Source organism: Drosophila montana, unplaced genomic scaffold, assembly GCF_035044405.1.
Source record: "Drosophila montana isolate Dmon_TW-CO22-7 unplaced genomic scaffold, ASM3504440v1 contig_1624_1, whole genome shotgun sequence".
NCBI classification, from domain to species: domain Eukaryota; kingdom Metazoa; phylum Arthropoda; class Insecta; order Diptera; family Drosophilidae; genus Drosophila; species Drosophila montana.
The window spans coordinates 2,239,108-2,260,068 of NW_026996559.1; the positions used below are offsets into that span (position 1 = coordinate 2,239,108).

The 20,961-nt window shown below is 37.4% G+C and overlaps 1 protein-coding gene across 2 annotated transcripts in view; it reads right to left on the reverse strand.

Annotated features, from left to right (window-relative positions):
• Positions 1-14,776, reverse strand: part of Ac13E (Adenylyl cyclase 13E) — a 68,916-nt gene extending 54,140 nt beyond the window's left edge. Inside the window, exon 1 of one of the 2 annotated variants that reach the window (XM_064699578.1) lies at positions 14,263-14,776. The gene's annotated coding sequence lies outside the window, so the exon portion shown is untranslated. Of the gene's footprint in view, positions 1-14,070; positions 14,183-14,262 lie in introns of those variants that run through there. The other variant, XM_064699579.1, reaches the window with a different exon arrangement.
• Between the last annotated feature and the right edge of the window lie 6,185 nt (positions 14,777-20,961).

A 20,961-nucleotide genomic window follows, 5' to 3' on the forward strand; every position in this document is an offset into this window, starting at 1 on the left:
AATGAGCTTTTAATGACAATGAAAGTTAAGTTACAGCTAAAGACTTATTTAACTTAACTGAGCCAACGCAATTAATCTCAAGCAGAAAAGCTTACATTTACTGTTATAGTTGATGTCTTAAGAAGCTTTCTAAAAGCTGTTACACTGCTACATAGTATAGAATTTGCTATCATATATAGACTTTGAGAATGTCAAAAGCGTGTAATTTACTCCCAAGGCATACTGCATACATCTTTTGTCACTCCAACGTACTATTAAGCTGTCTTAAAAGCTTTAATGAGCTTTTAATGACAATGAAAGTTAAGTTTCACCTTAAGTCTTCATCCACTTATCTGGCACAATGCAGTGAATTCCAAGCTGAAGAGCTTACATTTGCTGTTAAAGTTGTTTGCACATCTGTTCTGCTGGTGACAAGGGGCAACGGGATGGGCTGTCTTAAAAAGCTTCCCAAAAGCTTTGTATTACTGCTTCACAACATAGAATTTGTGTTTGCCAAGATTAAAGCTAATTATAAGAATGTCAAAAGCGTGTACATTAAATCCCAAAGTCTACTGCATATATATTTGTTTAGTGGCGATTTAACCAACTGTTTAGCATTCCAGAGGCGACTTGGTGTCTTTCATCTTGCCGGTGTATGCCATGTGTGACGGTAACAAGTCGTGCTCTGGAAATGAGCGTTTTTGTGTTAATCGTCTTAATCAAGTTGATGGTCTGGTCGATTGTTAGTTAGTTGTTGCCTCTGGGACAAAAAGTTGCTTTAATACGCGCCATAGTTGGTAGCAAATTCGTTTGTTTGTCCAATTCGGAGGCGACGTTGCATTTTGATAATGCATTATGCATGGGCGCATGAGGCGTATGCGTGATATTCGCAATATTCGCTATGTCAATAGCAAATGATTATGGGATTATGATAATTATAGTTGGAAAATGCATTTCGCGGTCCGAACGTAATCAGAATTTTCGGGAGTGCAGGGCATTTTCCAAGAAACGTTTCTACCCTGAAATAATTTCGAATTGAAACTCTGGACAGTCGTTCGAATATTTTGTGAAGCTTGAAATTTGAATGTCGCCACATGTCAAATAAGTCTGTGTGTGAGTGTGTGTGTATATTTGTGTCGATGTCATTTGACGCAAAAAACGACGAAATTTGAGCAAATGAATAACGAAACCTTAGCCGAGAGTCAAGTCAAGAAATCAACGGAACTGTGAGAGAAAAGAGCAGCGACAAGCTCAGAGACAAATGGCGAAATCACATTCCTCACAATTTTATGCTGCTTTTTTGTTGTTGTTTGTCTGTTTATTTTTATTTTTTGTTTCTTTGCTCTTGTCATGCAACAAACTGTAACAATCACAAAGCCAATGATTAAATGCTGCTTAGCTCTCGACCATACCATAATACTTTGAGATTCAACTAACTAATGAACTCATCAAATGGCTAAAAACATCAAATATTCTAAGCAAGTGTGGATCAAAGGCATATGTAAATACATACATATATGGCTAAGAAACTTTTATATAGCAAAGCTTGGTCAAGATATTTTGGAAACAGAAAAGTTTTCTATAAGAAAAAACTCATTATTTGACCGATTATTGCTGATGTTGTCTTGTCATTAGCTCATGGGAAAGAAAAGTGTCTACTTTATTCAAGTTATCTTAAAAAGCAAAATACATTTGTTACATGGCAGTGCTTGACAAGTATACAAGTATAATATGAATAAATTGTGAAATCAATATTGGATAGCAAACTTCAATGAAAAAGTATATAAAAACATGCTTCGTCTATGCGATATGCATTTTGTGACAAAATTGTTATCCAGTTTTCAAGGGTATTTAAATTACACACATATGATTGGACTTCTTAGGAATTGAACATTCAGCCTTGATGCGCATATTCATGTTAACATCAGTTTCACTATTTTTCTCCACATTCAACATTTTCCACTCTCACTTCCATCCAAAGTAATGAAAAATCAAGCTGTTTGTGGACGGTACGCTTGATTTGCCTTAAAGATACTTTAAGAGAGAACATTGAATGTTATTAAAATTGTATACAGTCTCTCTATGAGAATATGCACAGGCAACTATCGCCACTCTATTTAACAGACTGTTCATTAATCTCGCCAAGAGATGAAGTCCAAGCATAAATATATAGAAAGAATGAAGCAACAACAACAATAAACAACAAACTTTGGCAGCAATGTTTCCAGTGGAATTCGTTGTAGGTGTTCGCCGTCAACGCTTCAATATTCCAATTGCCCCCCAACTGACGGGGTGTATTAACATTAACAGCAAGCACTTCCTTCCTGTCGATGTCATTTTATTTTTTTGCATTGTCATTGCAGACGCTGACGCTCAACGTGCAACTCTCGACGCTCATCTTTCAGCTGGCAAGTCTCAGCTTAATGCATATTGCATATACATATATATGCTTGAGCGCAGGCAGAGGTTTAAGAAAAAGAGACGAAAAAAAAACTAGTATAAAAAGCTAAAAAATGTTTTACTTCCTGCATTAAGTGTGCATAGCTGTTGTTATTGTTATTGTTATTGTTGTTGTAGTTGTTGCTGCTGCTCTGCTGCTGCTGCAAGGCAGCTGCGCTCTCAAGATCGCAGACTCTGAAAGCTGCATCTCGAATTACACTGAGCTCAAGCACTTGAGGAGCTTCGTCGTCTGCTGCTGCCGTTGTTGCTATTGTTGGTGCTGTTGTTGTTGCTGTTGCAGTAGCCAATGTCAACTGTAGCTACTGCTGGGCTCCCCACGCGGCAGTCAACGTCGACGTCATTGTCTGCGCTGCGTCTACGCTGCAATTAATTTGTATCGGGCGCGCTTGTCACGCCTACAGAGAGCACTCACTACTCAATGCCCGCCCGTTCTTCCCATACTTCGTCAGCCGACTATGTCGCTCTTTATAATACCCCGCACCCATTGAGTATGGGCAAGAAGGGTATTATGGTTTTGTGCAAACTTATTAAATAAGCAAAACAAAGAGTAGAACGAGCCTTTCTTCCTTTCCAAATATTTGACTTTTATGATATATTCCGCCGTTCTACTAAAATTTTAAATGTCCTCATTTTCAAAGTAGGAGCCGCATGACTTGGCATATACACACTCTTTGCTGTCTTTTCTAATTCCTGAAATCAGACCGGAGTTATTCAAGAATGCATTTTCCATAAAGCAGGGCTAAGGGCGGGGAAGTAGAAAAGGGAAGCTTGCGTGTATGTGTTTATGTGCATGTATGTGTGTGTATGGAATAAAGCTTGAACATCTATAACGAAATCTCGATGCTGAGTGCAGGGTATTTTAAAGTCTGGCCCTGCTGACCAGCACACTCTTGTTTTTAACGCTCTTCTCGCACTTGACAAGCAGCTATAGCAGCAGTACTGGAACTCATGTTGTTTGTACAATATTTATAGGGATTATGTCATTTGACAAAATGCATTTGCAGGGTGTTTTGCATGGCGCCTCGAAACGCATATCGCTGGCCATTGGAATGTCGATAAGTGTCACGAAGTGCAGCTGGCAAAGAATCCCCTCAACGATTAAAAGTTTAGCTATTTCGTGATTCTAAGTCTTCCAAAGAAATACTTATCAGTTTATCAAACAATCGAAGACACATAAAAGGTAGATTAAATGTCTAGCAATAACCAAGCAGAAAGTTATCTTAAGAGCATTGGATAGGAATCCCCAAAATAAAAAAACTATAACAGCTTATCGATTTCATTGTTTGCTTTTCTGTTTATCGATCTATATTTCTGAAAATTATAATTACAAATTATCCCCGCAACTATCAAAACCTAAAAATAAATGTTGTGTCGACTAGAGATCTTTACGCTTCTTCTCTTGTTCCTTTGTTTTTTAATATCTTTCCAAAACCCGAACAAAATGGTTGAAAAACAACTATAAACATTTATTTTCCAATCGACTGCAAGTGCAAAATCCTCTTTGACTAGCGGAAAATTCGTGAAAAACTTAAACTTACAAAAATGAAACCACTTTTCAGGAAAACCCGGATGATTTTAGATAGTAATCAATTAAAAACGACGATCAATTAATTAAGGCCAGTTTGTATTTCAATTATGATTATACTCATTTTTATTGTTAATCGTAATGATCTGTGTGTTTTTTTAGCCATAGACTTTTATACACATCAGAATATCTTGCACAAATAAGAGAGTACTCATTGGGTTGAGGGCCAAAGGATTGATTTCCAAATTGTCGACATCTTGTGTGTTTTAAGTTTCTAAAGACATGAATCCATTAGAATGCAGGCACTTTTCAATACAAGCTGCAGCTTGTTGTATTTCTATTCATACATTTATTATAATTACTTAATATGTCGGGGAATTATTATGGCACAGGGACAGAAACAGAAACCCAACTGCGCACACGAGCTCAAGCACAAACGCACGCAAATACAAAAGTATCCGTATCTGAAAGGAGACGCAAGTGTGCGTGGGCGTTCCCAATGAATTGTCGACTTTGCCACTGAACTGATTTTATTAATATTATCGCATTGCAAACACTCAAAGCCACAACAGGCAGCAGCAGCAGCAGCAGCAATAACAATACAATCAAAATTATAAATATTTCAAATAATTTTCAGCGACGCCGACGAGGACGCAAGCGCAGCAGCAATTTTCTTCATTGTCTTGTAGTTGTCAATTGCCTAACTGTGTGTGTGTGTGTGTGTGGGGGGGGGGGGGGGTGGGTGTGGATGTATGCATGTATATATGCAAATATCTGCTAATCACAAGCTAAGCTAGGCAAAGCCAACTACAAAAGACTAAGAACAAAAGTCAACGCAACTGCCGCTGCTGCTGCTCCCGCAGCTGCTCCTGCTGCTGCTGCTATTGCTGCTGCGGCTAAAACTGAAAGATACGAGAGGCATTGCCTCTGCTTTAAAATAAGCATCAATTACGCGCTGCACTGACCGAGAACAGCAACAACAACAACAGCAGCAACAGCAGCAACAACACCTTTAAAAACAACTTCACCTTCAACTCCAGCTCATAATTATGTTTAGAGCTTTAGGGTTTAAATAAATACCAACTGGAAAATCCGCTAAAACAATGAAAGCTCAGACCACAAGTAATCCATGCAAAACAATAGAAATTGTTTGCCCTTTGACGGTTGTCAGCTAAATGCAGCAGGCTCTAATTTTAATTAGAAAATTAATAATTAAATGCATTATAAAATAGAATGCCAGAGGCCACTAAACATTCGTATTATATACCCTATACAAGAGACAAGCCCAAAAGGCGACTATTTGAGGCTTTTGCAGAAAGACAGAAACGGGCTTCGATGCTGAGCTTGATATAAGGATATTGTTATATCTTGGCGGTACACAAATGCAACTTGTTGGGAATAAATTTTATTGAATTACATTTTTAAATCTCTCGAAAATTATCGATTGTCTGACATTGTGCATGAAGCAGAAATAAAATTAATTTGGAATGGTTCAAGTAGCATATTATGAAGTTCGTTTATAGATCCCTGGTACATAAAAATATCCCGGATATGTGTTGATATTAGAAAAATAAAGGTAAGCAGCTCTAAAAAACTATCCATCAACTTTAATAACTTCTATGCTCTTCTTAAGATTATACTAGATCCATGAAAAAATATGATGATAACATTATAATAATATTTAAACTAATATGCCCCTTTCGCTTTTTAAACGAGTATAATATTGCACATTCTCAAATTTAGAGTTAGCTTAAAGATCACTTAGATAAGACATATATTAATTTTAGCATAACGGAAACAAAAACTCAAATCGCAGTGGCAAACAGATGGTTCGGTCAATCGCATAAACAATTGTCAGGTATATTGATGAGTTTTATGTGATTCAGCGAATAATTGTTTTTGATAATATGCTCACTGTTTATTATCGAGGGCAGGCAGCGGATTTTTATGGGCTCTATGATCATGCCAGATGCTGTGCCTAGCGATTATGATCATCTACAAAGCGGAAAACTTTTTCAACACCTTTTAATATCATGTTAATAAAGAGCAGCAGGAAACTAAGCGTAGACCGTTTATTATGATAAGTGAAGCGATATTAAGTGTTATTGCTGCCAAGTCATTAGAACCATGCCAGCTGCTGCCAATGCATGCGGCAATGCAAATAAAAAATGGAACAGGTCCAGAATGTAAGCTACAGAACTGTGTCAAGTTGGTCCTTGACCTTGACTGGCTCCCGTATATGTATATACAAATGTATGTATCTGCTGTCGGCCAAAGATTCGAACTCGAACCCGAACTCGCGTCCCATGAACCATCGAGCATTGTCATTGCCATGGCTTTGCTTTGCTCTTGTTGTTTATGTTGTAGCGCTGAATGGAAATTGAAAAATTCATTTTTAAACATTTGTTTACACCGCCAGGTGCTGCAGTGTAGCGGGCGGCAGCGCTGGCGGCACGCGTGCTCGTGAACTTTAGGCGCAAAGTCGAAAAGTTAAAAGATAAATAAGCGTTAAAGTGTAAATAGGCAAAAAGAAAAAAGAAAACAAAAACAAAAGAATGGTTATCTTCGTCATGCCGAAGATTAAATACTCTTATGGGCATATGGCTTTTTTATTTGTACCAATTGGAATTCCGCTTTGTCATAATTTTGAGGATATGTTACAATAACAGTAAAGCTTGTGTGTGTTGAATTTGACAAAGATATCTTGAGAAACAAAAGGTTTACCATACAAGGTCATATTCTACGACTGGTTCTTCCCATAGAAGAGCTACATGATGTGGTAGTCCGACGTTGGGAAGATGTTTCCTATAATTAAGGACCATAGTTAAGCTCGTATATCACGAAAAATAAACAACTTTTTTATACAAGAACTTAATATTTGTTCGATCATTTGGCAGCTATCTGATATAGTGGCCAGATCCGGAGGAGACGGAAGAACGCAAAGATTCGGCTCTTTTAAAACCGAGAGTCTAGACGGACTTGAATATATCGACTCGGCTGTTGATGCTGATCAAAAATGTATATATACTTACTGGAATCGGGGACGTCTCTGCTGTTGTTACATATTTCTTGACATGTTTATCAAACCCTCTACAAGGGTAAAAAAAAAGGGCAACAGCAACAATAAAGCACAGCAGCAATAAAAGACGCAAAAGCAAACTCAAACACAAACAAAAGCAAATGCAATTAGCAACAGTCCGAAACTAGAAGAAATTTTAATACCCTTACCGCATACAACGCCAATGTATAAGTAATTAGCACCCATGAATTTTAAATCACTCTTAAGGTGGCTTTATTCAGTGCGCCATTAAACAAACCCTCAAATGGGATTTTGTTCATGAACTAGTTCTTTTGTTTATTATTTTTAAATTCATATATAGAATGTATCCCACTTCTTAAAGACATGGAACTTGGAACTGATACAGACAAATCTCAAATATACTTAGTTCAATTTCCCAATAACTAGTTCCTTCGAGACATAGAGTTTATTTAAAGATTCTGACAAACTTATATTTTGTATATTCATTTTGATCTATGAAACATTACCGACAACAAGTTTTCGTTCAATCTTTTTTATTTCTTAAGCATTTGTACATATATATTATTCTTGGCAAATCTATTATCTATAATATTGGGCGATTTAAAATATATAACATTATTATATATAAAACTGTTCATCGTTACCTATCTAGCAATCTTTTAAATTAATTGAATGCGAGCCCTAATAAATCTTTAACAACTTATCGTACATTTATATAAGGCTATAAAATGTGAACTTATCACGCAATACGCATCACCATAGCTGGACAATTTCCTTATCAACAACCTATCGCTTGCGAACCAGTTTGGTTCGGAACTTAAATAGCGTAATTCGTGAACCATTTTCTTTAACATTCAGATACTGGCATATAGATAGATTTTTATATAGACGGATTCAGCCACAAATTCATCAAAATCGGATGCCAAAAGGCGCTAAAAAAACTTGGACAAATTGATTAAATGTGTTTTTTTTTCCTTCTTTTTGTTAATGTTGCGCAATGGCCATAACGAGAACTTTTGTAAGTAAATGTTATTGTTGCTGTCGTTATTGTTGTTGTCGTTGTTGTTGTTGCTATTGTTAACAAAATATTTTCTTTGTGATGAACGAAAGAAGAGTGTTGTTTATTTACGTTTGGCATGGCAATCGGTTAATGCTACCGTTTTGGGGCTAATCTGTAAACTGTCTGGCAAAAGTATACGCACGACTGCGATGCTGACAGCTGGCAAATGGCTTGAATTAAGCACCTGAGCGCAAAAAAATAGGTGTCTGCAAAATGTTGCACGAACTGTTGTGCGTGTATCTGTGTGTGTGTGTGTGTGGAACAGAAGCGCAAGCAGCGACATGAAACAAAAGACTTTTGGTAACCCGATATTATCATTAATGCGAAAGCAGCTGACGACAACAACAACAACATGAACAAGAGCAAGAGCAAGAACCACAACAATTTTTGATAAAGTATCTTCGAGCGCCGAGAGAGAAGTGGTCGTCAAGTGGCCCAATGCGGCACGTTGCGGGGCAGCTCTCGAAATGTTCATTTTCAGCTATTTTTAGCTAATTATAATTTATTTTCAAACAACTTGAAATGAGCGAGAAAATCTTTTGCAGTTACACAGAACTCACACAGGTGCACGCTTTACAAATATTTGTATTTGTATCTAAGTGTATTTCTAGAACACAATACACATATAAAAGAAGTCGATTAGTTTACTTTCAACTTAACTTACTCCCGATCTGTCTAACCGAAATTCAACAGCCAACATTCGTTTGCCAGCTCCTGGCAGCTACTTGCCACTGAAATGTCAGGCAGGCAGGCGGGTAGGCGGGCAGACAGACAGGCTGACAGACAGGCAGCAGGACAAGCCAAGTCAAGTCCAGTCAGGTCCAGTCAAGTCACAGCCAAGTGCCGGCCAGTCAAATGCATGACCCACAAAAAATGCTTCGCCAACGGCTCTTTCTGAATGATTGTAATTGATACTTGATCTGTTGAAGCGTATAAAAGCCACTTTAGGCGTTGGCATTACGTCACCTTGACTCAAAGTCGCAGTCGCAGTCACAGTCACAGATTCAGTCAGTTTCAGAATCAGATACAATTCGAGAGGCGGTCCGGGCTCCGGCTCCGGGCAATTGGGTTAGAGCAACAACAAGATAAATAAAAAAAAAACAAACAAATCAAAACAAAAACAAAAGCAAAAAAAAACAAATCACGTCTGCCAAGAGATTTCAAAGCTTAGTTAGTACAACCATTTTTAAATGCTCTGCCTAAATAGAGTTCCCTAATCCATGATATAATATTCAGTTGATAAGAACCTTTACCCTATTGCGCTGCAGTTCGAATATATTTTAGAGCTCAACTGCAATAATGTAGCTGCCACACTTTTTTAGAGTTCAATGATCTTTCTTTTTTTTTTTTGTATATAAATTTGATATTTGGTTTATTGGGTTTCAATTATTCATGTTCACTTCATGTTACTCGAGTTGGTTTTGGACCAACAACGAAGCTTTACTACACATCTGGATTAGCATTATCTTGATTAGCATAAATTAATAAGATTGGCTTTCAATCATAAAATCAATAACAGGCTTATAACTTAACTTGGGTCCATAGCTTAGTCGACCAACAAAGGTTCACAAAGCTGAGCTGGGTTTTAAATGTAAAGCTATCAATCACATTATTTTAATAAAGTGAACCTTCATTGACATTGTAAGCTTGGTAAAATTTATTGAAAAGCTCTCTCACAAACTAAGTATTTTCCCATAATTTAAACACAGTATTCGTTAAGAGCGCGTATTAATTAAAGCCATTAATTACTTGAATCTCACATCTATACAACACACAGACGCAAAAGCTTATTAACAGCTCTTGGCTAAGCACAGATGGAAATGCAAAACTGCTCTAACATGCACACATTTAATAATGCACATGAAGCTGAGCTGATTATATTAAGCCAAAAGCCAACGCAACAAAGCAGTTGACATAGTTAAGAGTCTTAAGCAGCTACTAAGAGTATTCTAAAATCGAAATCGCAAACTGAATCACACCAAAAAGCGACATCCAACGATCTGAGCGACTGGACAACTCAACGGCAGCGTCGGCGTCGACGTCGCTGATCGAGAACTGGCAGCAGCAGCAGCAGCGTCGTCAGCAGCAGCAACAACAACAAACCCGCTTGACTTTGCCTCAAGTTCGAAACGGAACAGCTGTTTTCGCCGTCGCGGTCGCTGTCGATGTCGCTGCGACTGAGAGTGCTTCTGCTGCTGCTGCTGCTGCTGTTAGTGTCGCTTCACGCTTCGGAAATTTTTCGAGATTTTCAGCGACAAACTCGGAATCTGAAACTGGTCTTAAACGCGTGCGTCTCTCAGATTGTATGCGTGTGTGTGATTGTTTGTGTATAATGTGTATATAAATCATAAATTTTTATACGAGTAATTTAAAAAAATTCATACACAAGTTCAGCGGCGGCGGCAACAAGACAACAACAACAAATCGTAACGTTATATATTCATTTGGCAAATGAATTTTGGCTTTGACTTTAATTAATAAGTTGTTAATAATATTTTAAATGATCCCCAGCCTGTGAATTTTTAAATTAAATACCAGAGCCCAGAGTTGGTACATGTCAGTAAGCCCAAAGTCGAGACGTAAAATGACCCATCAAATAAACAAAACACAGCCACAAAAAGTTTTAACCGCTTTTTGCCCTTCTATGGGAATTTCAGTTACGGTCCGAACTTTTGACAAGGACTAAGCCAAGCAGAAACAACGCACATACTCCACAACTGCAGGAAAAACCAAGCCAAAATGGCTAAAAAAAAAAAAGGTGCAGTGAAATTCCCCTGGCATGTGTCTCTCTGCGTCTCTCTCTCTCTTTTTCCTCGAGCCACTGGTTTTGTGTTCCCATAAGCATTGCTGCACATTTGCATTAATATTGTCACATTGAATGGCCATAATGCTGGTCTTAGCCTGAGGGTTTTTCCCCGAAGACCTCAGCTCCAATTGATTACGGCAATTATCGAGCGCGGGAAAGTCCCACGCACAGTAAACAGCAGCAATGTTGATAAACTCCATAAAATCCTGCCCAAAAATTAACATACTAATACGTCATTCAAATAATTATAGATTTAGTAACTGACTTGTTACATTTAGAACGAGATGGCAAAATGTCATATTTCATTATATTATTTAAAAAATATATAATATAAGCTAGCTATAAGCTAGTTAAAAGTAATACAGCAAGATAGCATTGTTTCCTAACATTTGTATGTTACTTTACATGGTTATGTATAGCAAAATATAAAACTTTTAACAGCTGTTCATAATACATATAGTTGACAAGTGCAATAAAATGCGTCGTAATGCTGCGGTGCATTAATAAACAGAAAATAAACTAATGCTATATTCAAAGCTTATTTGAAACTTGAACCATGCAGTGCAATAGAATAGAATTTGAGCACTTTCTATTGTTATGCTGACAATTGTTGGCGTATGATTTACAGATTGTGAAGATCCACTCATAATTGCAAAAACGCTGCCACAAAATAACTCAAGCGACATAACCTGATATTGATATGCTTACGTAAGTTAACAGCTGGTGTTCTCCACCATAAAGTAGAGGCAAAGTGATGTGCGCACCATCCACATCATAGCCCAGAAGCCCACCCACTTTACTTGCCTTAACGCTTGGATTGTCAAACGTCAAGCGTTTTCTGTGGTATTGAAATTCTAGTCGAGATTGCACATAACTGCACATGCACACACTTAGAAACGTCAGTTACACTGAGAGAAAAACTCAAGAGAAATGTCACATCTTAAACATATTCTCAAGTCCTTACATAAATCTTAAGATACGCACTCCTATATAAGCAAATATTCAAAAATCACAATCGCATTCGAAAGTTCATTCATTTCGTTTCATTCAATCGAGTACAACGAATGCTTCAAACTTTCGAGTCATCTGCATTTTCGATACTCGAATCAACAAGTTAACAAAAAGAAGTATTGCTTATCTGTCATTTCAAATGTATTTGTCCAGGATTTGAACAAAAAAAAATAATGGTACATAACAGTTCTACGAGCTAGAATCAACAAGTTTCAATTTATTAATTCATTCAAAATTCATAAGATCTGATAACGAATTAATTGCAATTAGTTTGTTCATTCCATTTTGTTTCTTAAGAGAAAATCCTTTTGAGTATAAGAATTTTAAAGGCTCACTTCGACTTCTCAACAATAATATAGCTAATTAAAAAAAGGTATCCAAATAATTCAATGTATTTAATCTGTGTATTCCAGATACTATTGGTGTCCTTAGCTCCGATAATCTTCGAGATACGCCTAAAATTTGGAACAATGAGTCTATCTTTCAATACTATGAAGAAATGAAAAATAGTGTATAGACTGTATCTAACTAATACTAAAAGGATATTTATATCTAGGAAATGAAATTTTGGAGCAACGAGTCTATCAATATATAATGTGCTATGTATGTATGAATGAAAAAAGTATAGTGTTGTAACTAACTAATCCTAATAGGATATTTATTTTAAGATCACACATATCAACTTGAGTTAAATTAAATTGAAAACAAAATTAATCTGTAGCTAAATAAATAAAAGCCGTTAAGTTATATTTGAGACAGTGAGACAGAGAGATTCTTCTTTAAATTTTTGACTGAGCTATGTTTAGTTAAACGTAACCCTCGAGCATAGAGATTTTCTCACTGATCCTTAGTCAGAATTTAAATTAAGCTGAGCCCAACATGTTTTCACGATTGTTTTATTTGACTAAGTCTAGACGATTATAGAGATTTCCAAAGTCTAAAACCATACTCGAAAGTACTCTATTTTATACTTGTTTATTTACAAGTACTATTCATGCCTTACTTTTAATGACACTCACCTACTCATGTGTAGCATATTTTAATATTACTATGTTAAACATAACACTGAGCTAAGCTATTAAGGGTATTTTTTTTTAAACTGAGCTGCAGGTCAAGCCACGAAACACTCTCAGCTGTAATTGGACAGCAGACGTACATACATGGATGTCGCATCTGCCAGATACAATTTCGATATGGGAATCGATGAGGCTGAATCGACTTGGCTTGTGGCTTGTTGGCTTACTGGTCTGTAGGAGTGCTGGACTTGGCCGGGTCGGCTAGTTTTCATGTTTAATGGTCAAGTGTCGGTGGCGCCACTAAAAATTTTGGCGGCGGACAAGGCGTGGCCGGGCCATTGTTAACGACTTGCAACGCACGAGGCGGCCATAAAAATGCATTTAATGCATTTGGCCAAAAAGGAAATGTTTATGGCCAGTTGTCTGCAGTACAGCGGGTGTGGGCGGCTGCTGGCCCAAGCTGGCAGCTTAGGAAGTGAGAGAGAGAAGCGGAATGAGACAGTTAAAGATCTGAAACTTTGTAAATGTTAAAAACGTGCAAAAGAGTCCAAAAGAATGGAGAGCGTAGCGCCTGGAGAGCGAAGAGCTGAGAGCAGAGTGTAAGGAGACGAGAGCACAGTTGCCACATGTGGTACAAGTGTACCAAATCTGTTGCGATATTTTTACAATATTTTGTGCATTTGCGAATAATTCAAATTCATGTTTTGCACAATAAAAACTATATTAGAATTTAGAAATAAATGTGTGCTTAGTTCTCTATACTTAAATACGTCATTTGTTTGCTTATATGGAATTGGTACTTTTTCAACGGATTTGGTATATTTTCCTGTAATTTTTGGTACAACATATTTTTATCAAGTGGCAACCGTGGCTGAGAGTTGAGAGCAGGCAGGCAGCAGCAAACGATCGTCGCAGGCAGTTTATGTTCTCTGCTGCTGTCGCTGCTGCTGCTGCTGCTGCTGCAGTCCGCGTCGTGCCGCGTAGAATGCAACAAAGCAAAACAAAAACAAAAACGAAAACCGCGAATGCAAAGTGAGCAACATTCGTAAATGTTGTGGTCGCTGCTGTTGTTACTGTTTGCTAGTCGCTTCGGTTCGTTTGGCTGTGAAGAACAACAGCAAAGACAAATACAAATACAATAACAAAAGCAAAAAGGTAAACAGATCAACTCACCAATAACACACACAAAACAAAAACAAAGCGTGTCGCAGGTAAACTAATTAAGAGGTAAACATACACAACACAGCACAAGCACAGTAAAAAAAAATTAAACAAACAACACGAACAAGTGCAATTATTATTACAATATTTGTTTATTACGATTATTATTATTATGCATAAGCTAAATATAAATAGATTAATTACTTTGAAAACCACGTTTTGGAAGTCTCTGGGACGCCAAACTTTCAGCGCTGGAGTCGCGGTCGCAGTCGCAGTCGCTGTTGCCGCAGTTGCAGTGACGCTGGCAAGAATGCAGCTAAAATAAAAACACACACACTTCGCTTGTTGTTGTTGTCGTTGTTGCAGCGAGAGCAGAGTCGGCGAATTGTTGTTATTGTTGTTGTTCTTATCGCACGTCCCTCAGCAGCCACGTTCAGTTTTTAGTTTTAATTGTTTTTGTTGTTTTTGTTGCTGCTGTTGTCTAGTTCGTTTCGTTGAATGAAATTATTTATTTTGGTTCCATAAAGTATTTATTGAGTCAACCATTTGAACGAAACTAGCAAACATTGTTTGTACGCAAATTCACTTGGCCATCAGCAACAAATGACTACTCGAACAGAAACTGAAACACGCGCGCATTTTGCGGCACTTATGCAAAATGATGCGCGCGCGAGCGTCACACGTCCGCCTCATTCGGCTTCGTTTTTGCTTCTGAATTATCGATGATACACATTTGCTTGAAATGGCGCGTTGTTATCGATAACTTTTGATTCAGTTTACAGCTGTAAACGCGTATTCTGTTTAGGTACATTGCCATTTTGAGTTTAACAGTGCGATTTAATGTAAAACCATTCAGTTAACATGCTGTTAAGCCTTATTTTTCAACTTTATTTTTCTAGTTATAAGTATGTAACGTATATAGATAAATAGATAAAACGTATGTCTGCATTATGCAGATATATTAATATTAATTATTTTGAAATATACGATTTTCCATAACAATTTTTGTTTCGACCGAAGCTATTTCATTTAAATGTTTTTATAAATAAATATTTGTATGGTATTTAAATACAAACTGATGCATACAACTTCCATAGCCCTAAATAAAAAGAGTGTGGCCCCTTTGGTATCTGTCATCATCAAATCCCAAAATTAAGTTAATTATTTACGGAACTAAGTTCATTTCCGCTTCCTAGAGGTTCTGGAAATCAAAATGGCGGACGTGACCGCAGAGGCTGCTGCTAATTGGGATATGATGATGATGTTGGTGATTATGATGGTGATCAAAAATTAAAAACATAATTGGAAATATAATTTTTAGGCCTTGATTGGGTGCGGCAAGCCGCTAATTAAAAAGCGCTTTTGCTAATTAACTGCTGGTTCCAAATCAAATCATATTAAATTTAGTTGAAAAGGATGCCAATTTGGACTCACAAAATTAACTTCATTCACGCAGATTCTTGCATTGGGCAATTCATCAGCGATTGTCAAGCTGGCCGTGTTTATAAATCTTCGACGCTGTCGAATTAGTTGCGGCCTTTCGTGGACACCCCCAGTATCCTCCGCCTGCCTCCCTTATCCATCTCCGACCTGACCTTAGTTCATTGCGCCTCTTAGGGCCACCAACATATTGGGGGCAATATTTCTTGGTGCGTAACGCTGTCAATTAGAAGTTGCTGTGCGTTCGAAGTCCTGACCCAGTCCAAGGAGAATTCCCTTTTGACTGACATGGCAAATTAATTTTACACTAGTTAAATTAAAAAATTGCATGTCGTTCGTTTTGTCTCTTTGTTTTTTGTCCTCCATGAAAAAGAGTACGGGAATGTTAGCTGGAGAAACAAGGCTTTTCCGACCCAGCGAAAACACATGTATGTACATATTTACATACATATTCGTTACCATCAAATATATCCGCCATTCTCAAATTGATGTAATCGAATTTAAATCTAATTTACAAGGATTCAGTTTTGGATTTTGATGCACGTCTGCTTTTCCATATTCTCTGATAATTTTATTACATTCGAACCATAAACCGAAAATTTATGCGGAACACTGTTTTCCCTTTAGCTTGAAGCCATTGCGGCTGATTGTACATACATGTATGTATTTTATTTATTTACATTTGTATACATGTACCTTGGGGTATTTAAGATCTGGCTTCAGTTGACCTCCCGAGTCCAGTCCAATTCTGAATCCACTGGAAATAAGTAACAAGTTTTGTGCATAGCTATGCTCGGGCAGGTATCTCCGACCCTATAAAGTATGTATTCTCTCTGTCAGCAGCAGTTGTCGAGTCGACCTAGATATATCCGTGGCATCACAGATATCTTATAGTAACGCGCCGATCAAGTATATTTCAAATCATTCATCAATGATCCTTAGATTATGTGCTTGAACAAATCGCGGAGATAAAAAAGGGAAATATACCAACTTTACTAGTAGATTCCTCTCGTGGAAAGCACAGATCCAGAAAATGTTGCTTCTTAGTGGAAGAGCCTTTAAGGCCTAAATCATTCAAATCGGAGCTATTAGACAATGCAATTCTCTGAGGTAAGAAGTATGTCCCATTCGGGCACTTCCAACTTGTGCCACTCTTTTGTTTTAATTACAACTTTTGGCTTACGCACTGCAATCGATTCAAACCGGGCGCTGAATGCTAGTAAGCATTTATCCGCAATATGTATTGAAAAAGGACACCAAAACTTATCAACACTGGCAAAAAAAAGCTGAGTTCACGTATATAGCCTATGTGAACCTAAGTTTACGATACAAATTTTGATATAAATATTTTTGTGTATTATAACTGGATAGATTTATTCGAGCTGAAAGAGTTGCAGTTCTTAACGATTAAAATTTCTTCTTCTATGTTAGTTCTAAATATATTATTATTATTAGAAGTAGAAGTATTAGTAGGTATACTTGTATTAGATAATGTTAGGAATTTTCTATTCGACCAACATTAGATTGTTTTCTAAATTTCTTTCCCATCTCCGTTTAGTTTTAATTTTTCAACCTAAACTAAACTAAAAGTAAGAAGGCTTATAACTTTTCTCTCAGCGTAGCCACAAAATGTCAGCCGAAACCTTAATTACAGTTGCACGTTTGACAAATCTGAAAGTTTGCAGCGATGCGCATCAGAATGAGAAATGTTCGATGTCTGTGTGCAACAGGTGCTGCATCAGTTTTCAATGGCAACAGGAGAAGCAAAAAACGGCTGAGGAATGTGGAGGGGAGGGGGCCAGTAGGGGGGCATGCTTGTTGCATGCTCTCGCATTGCATTCGTTGATTGGGCTGACTAATTGGCGTTGTCAGGCTCCGTTGCACTTCTTCCTTTTGCTTGCAAAATGATGCGAATAATTCCTCGAAAATGCAACCTACGCAACTGCGTAGGAGGTTATCAGAAAATTGGGTAACTTTCCTTTGCCTTTCATTCTTTGGAAATTGCAACTTGGGCAGAAATACTTCATGCTAAATTAAATCAACGTTTTGTGTTGTAATTCGATTATTCTTAAATTACACAAAGCAACACCAGCTTATTGTTAGATATTTAATCTAATTAAAATAAGAAATAGTTGAAAGTAAAGGCATTTTTAGTTTACTAGTTTAAGCTTCATATGTTCGTTCGAACAGGAAAATTTAATGTCGCACTTGCCAACTTTAAGCGCTAGTATGAAAAAACTACTATATAAATATAATGAAAAGGTTTTGAGATAAAAATCAATTAATTTTCAAACTTTCGCGTTAAAAAATGGAAAAACACATTAGGTTATCTGATTTAGTGCGCAATAAATTCGTGATAATTTAACAAAATAAATATTTTTAAATATTTAATAAATGCGAAGTCTCTTGTTTCTGTTGTCTATTGAAGAAATGTCCAAATTCGGGAAAAATGGTTTATCATCCGAAAAAATAACATAATACTTTTTTGCGTTACACAAGAAGCAATATTTAAAACTTTCTATTAAAACACTCAACATTATACAAACTACATACATTTATTAAAATGTTCTTAACACCGTGGCAAACACTTTTAAACTTTTGAACACATAATTTAAAAAAGAAATGAGATAAAATCGTTTCTTAGCCATCAAGCCAATGTATCTTTTTAGCCTTGTTCACAAATATTTAACCTGAGATAAAGTCGAGCGCATAAAAGGTTTAAGGCTTAAAGGCCTAAGAAACAAATCAAAAAATTTAGGATTGATTTCAATCGCAGTTTTTTGTGAAGCGTAACTATAGTTGAAAACATAGTTTCTGTTTCATAACATCCGTCTGCGCTGGCTCCCTTGCCAAGTTGTATTGGCTCGAGTTACCACACAGGGGGACACCTTGCTTGTCAATTGTCATAATCATTGCCAGCTTACTTATTTACGACTCACTGCATTTAATACTGCTGCTGCTTCCGCCTACTGGCCACCACTGTTTACCAGGTGAAGATGACACGCGTCATTTGTGTCTGCTCCAGCAACAGCACCTCTACATGCCAGTTCAACGTGTGGCTTGGTGCAGTTATATAAATAGACAAAGACTAGCGTAGCGGAGGGTATAATGTTGGTGCATGCTGCTTGACGTGGAAGATAGCTTAAGGCACGCGCCAAGGACACTTCTCAAGTTGCTTTTTAGATCTCCTTATACCCATATCTCTCTATATAGAAAGATAAATATATACATTTATATCTCAGTTGATTGGTTTGCCATCATCGAGACGCTTGTGCACTTTGAGCGCATTGAAATATTAAAGTCATACATAAATTTAACCATAAAGTTACAAGCTGTTGCAAGCTGTTTATACACACACACATACACACACACACACACACACACAGAGACGAGCAGGCTGCAATTCCATTTATGACTGGCAGCGGGCTTAAGCGGCGTATGCGTATTTATTATGCAGCGCGCATAAAAGTATGCTATAACATTTTGTAAAATTTTCAACTTTCGCACCCACAAACACGCACACAGACACCACCGCCATAATCTAACGCGTTTAAGTACTTAAGCGCCACAATAATGTCAATCTAAGCTTTTGCAGCAAGAACTTCAATTTGTTGTACAATCTACCTAATGTCGAACATAAATACTTGCGGATATGCGAATTTCTGTAGGAGTTTTTCGACAAACACACTAAATATACCCTTGTCATATAAGTGTAGAGAAGAGATGAATAGATATAAATATACATGGAAGAATATATCTTCGACACCATAAAGTAGATATTTATAGTTTGATTTGAACAAAATCAACAGCCGCGTGTATATAGCCATGCCCGTCTCTTTGCCGGTCTCTTTCTATACAAACTTTGCATGGATCCGGCTTTTGACTGTTGCCACAGGAACGATCGGTCAGAAATTAAGTTTTTGTATGAAATCTTCAAGATATCTTGGCTTTATAGGAAAAATCTGTCAAATATTATTATAGAACTTTCAGGCATCGAACAATGCATTTCTTTGTTGTGGCTGACGAATTATTCGTTTCGTATATTCTCAATATGATGATGAATCAAGATAATAAAACTGAAGCCCCAAGCCGCACACAGCCGAAAGCAATGCACAACGATCGAAATTTATATGCGACGAGGCGGCGTTTGGCGATATGCGTGAATTCCATTTCATTTCATTCGTATGCAAATATTTCTCTTAACCAGTGTGTGTGAGAGTGTGAGCATTGTTGTGTGTATGAGTCTTGTTTTGCGGCTGTGACGCCATTTTGTGCTGCCATTGAGCGCATGAAATGTGGGCGCATATTTTTGTGTTGAAGTGTCTGTGTGTGGGTGTGTGTGCGTGTCTGTGGTTTTTTATACAGTCAAACGACCAAAAATTCAGAAAGCATTCACAGATCCAAATTTACTTCCAGTAAAAATTAAATATGGACTACATTAAGGTCAAGGTTCTTATCCTAGCTGTTTATTACAAAACGCTTTTTAATTTCCCGCCAGTTCACCTACAATAACATCCCGCCCACTTCCACTTCCAGTTCCACTTCTAGTTCCACTCCGTCTTCTGCCACGCTGCCATTAAGCACTCCACACAAATTGATAAATTAATTTCAACGATATCGACACGTGTTTGTGACTCTTTTGCCTCCTTGTCGCTAGCTCCGCCCCACAATTATTATGGCGTTCCTATAAGAGACGCCCAGGAGACAATTAACATGACCCATTGATATACCATTGAAATACGAATATTCCATTGAACCAAAGAAACCACCAGAACAGCGCAATTCAGAGGTGCTAAACAAAAGTTTTTTTCACCCACCCACGACAAACGCATTCAATTGCGGGGTTAGGATGTGGTGAGAGCCTGTTGCGTTGCGGTGCGGGGCGTTGTGGTGCGGGGCGGTGCGGGGGGGGGGGGGGGGTGTGGTTTTGCGACGAGCTTGGGCGTGTGAAACTCGTTTGCCTGCAGCTTAACATTTCATATACAGACGTCATACACTACGATACCAGCACAGTATACGACCTCCACACTATTTCCATCTTTTCAATCTCTATCAGTTCGTCGAATTGTTTGTCTGAGTGAGCTGTTGATTGTGTGCTTGACAAAAAAAAAAAAAAACAAAACAACAAAATAAACAAAAACAACAAGCTATGAACGACTAAGAAATGCTCTCTATTCGGACTAATTATTTGGTATTCTAAAGCAAATTTTAAAACTAGCTTTTTGAGGATTTAACTTATCATTGAATAACCATTTTAAGCTACAGACTTACGGAACTCGTAAATGAAACATATAATACAAAAAATACATGTATACCAAAATTGGCCTATGTTTTGTTGGTCCAGGGTAAAGCCGAGTTGATGCTCTACACAGAAAGGGGACTCTCGCTTGCTCGCTTTACGTTTTTCTTTGTTTTACGCTTGCAATTCTCAACAAGCTGTTGCTCACAAATTGAGAAAAGGCT